Source organism: Pseudonaja textilis, chromosome 2 (genome assembly GCF_049901715.1).
Source record: "Pseudonaja textilis isolate UNSWEBS1 chromosome 2, rPseTex1.2, whole genome shotgun sequence".
In the NCBI taxonomy this organism is placed as follows: Eukaryota; Metazoa; Chordata; class Lepidosauria; order Squamata; family Elapidae; genus Pseudonaja; species Pseudonaja textilis.
The window spans coordinates 169,178,951-169,180,960 of record NC_141991.1 but is presented as its reverse complement, the minus strand read 5'-3'; positions in this window follow the sequence as shown (position 1 = coordinate 169,180,960).

The window sequence follows — 2,010 nt, the reverse complement described above, 5'->3', positions numbered from 1 at the left end:
TTGTTGTTTTTTCTCTGAGGAGATCCCCTCAAGATCTCATGAGATGTTATTCAACGCCATCAAATGCAGATAGCTCCAAGTGTTTATGTCCTTCTATGGCAGGATCCCCCAAAGTGGTTAATATCAACCCTCAATAGTTGATGGGACTATTTAATGAGCCAATAAATGGCTGGGTGTCAAAAAGGGGGGGGGTCAATAAATGGCTGGTGGGGTGTCAATCGATGATCAATAAATGATGGAAGGTGGTTTGAGGTAATTTAATCTTTTAGGGTCTCTGAAGAGCTCCACACCAGTCCCTATTCCTGAAGGTAGATAGCCATAAGATAGCCATAGTTGTAAGACAGGGTTGGTTGGTCATTGCAGTGAGTGTGACCTTGAGTTGACATTATTATGCACAGTAAGCCAGATGTTTAGACTGGTTTTGGCATTTTTATCTGCCTATTAAGTTCTTCCCAGCGACCTGGGATAGTCAGATTATTATTTTGATTCACTGCACAATCAGCCAGATGTTCCAATTGGATTTGGCATTTTTTATCCATCTATCAAATCCATCCCAAAGATCTGGGATAGGCAGATGTTGATGTTTGATGGTGTTAGAGGTATCGCAGGATGTAAGCTATCCTGAATAAAGCTGCCTTTTGCAATTGACTGATGGTAAATTTATCGATGCCGATGGTATTCAAGTGGTGCATCCAAAGCACCTAGGTAGGACTATTGGTAATACCTTTGCTTTCTTTTGTCACAATCATTCTATTTCTATTTGCAGGTCTTTGTATTTTGTTATCTTCTCCAGTTCTTTTTCTTCTCTTCTGCTCCAGTACAGCCACATCTACTATCTAGGCTTATTTGTCTTTCTTGCCAACAATTGTTAAGTCTGAGGTGTTCTTATTACACATTATCTCTTTTTACTCATTAAACATGAAACTCAGTCAACTGAACATTTAAAAATGTATCACAAATATCATTGACTGGCATTGATAGTTGATATGGGTTGCTGCTGTATCATATTATTATTATTATTATATATTCATAATACTTATTATTATTACTTTTATTTATAGTACTATTAGTTAAAGTGGTATTTATTAAATTATATTCATATAAATAAATGTTTGGGAGTTGATGAACAATCTGAAACTTTTTCAAGAGGTCAATAAGCTGAACAGGTGGGGAACTGCTGCTCTGTGGCTTCCATAAATGGACTGCAAAAATCTGGATGATCATTAGATGTCAGCGGGTATACAACCAGGGTGGGATTCTACACGTTTACACCTATTCTCTAGAACTGGTTGTTAATATTCTAAGCAGTTCAGAGAACCGGTTGTTAGAAGAAATTATTGGCCTAATCCTATAAGGAAGGCAGGAAGGAAACATTCTGGTGTTGCTCACAGAAACTGCCTCTCCATTAACCCTTATTACATTCTTGGCAGGACTAGATTTCCTGTCTCAGGAACTTCTCTGGAGTTATTTTCCCCTCCTTTGCTGGTACTTTGCTTGTGTGGAGTGAACATTCAAAGTGACAATGGCACTGGAAAAAGTGACTTATGACCATTTTTCACACTTACGACTACTGCAGCATCCCCACAGTCACAAGAGGCCAGACGAGGAGATGCGTGCCTCGATGTGAGTGATGTTGAGTTGGCCCCTCCGAGCCAGTCACATGACCAGCAAGCCACACTCACCAACTAAGCCACACCCACAGAACTGGTTGTTAAAAAAATTGAATCCCACCCCTGTATACAACCCCCCCTCTCCCTCTCCCTCCCACTATCTACAGGCCATCTAGATTTTTCACACTTTATTTTATAGCATACAGAGGATAAGTCAAACCAAGCATGCATTGGATTGTTGTCGCCTAAGGTTCTTCTTTGAATTCGCTTAACTTTGCCTTTCAAAAGAATCCCAGCTATTGCTCAAACAAGAAGGCAGAATTTAGGACCCAGGCGGTTGTTTCCTTTTGTAGGATTCTTGAGTGCAGCTTCTGACAGCTGACTGAAAATCAATGAAGCG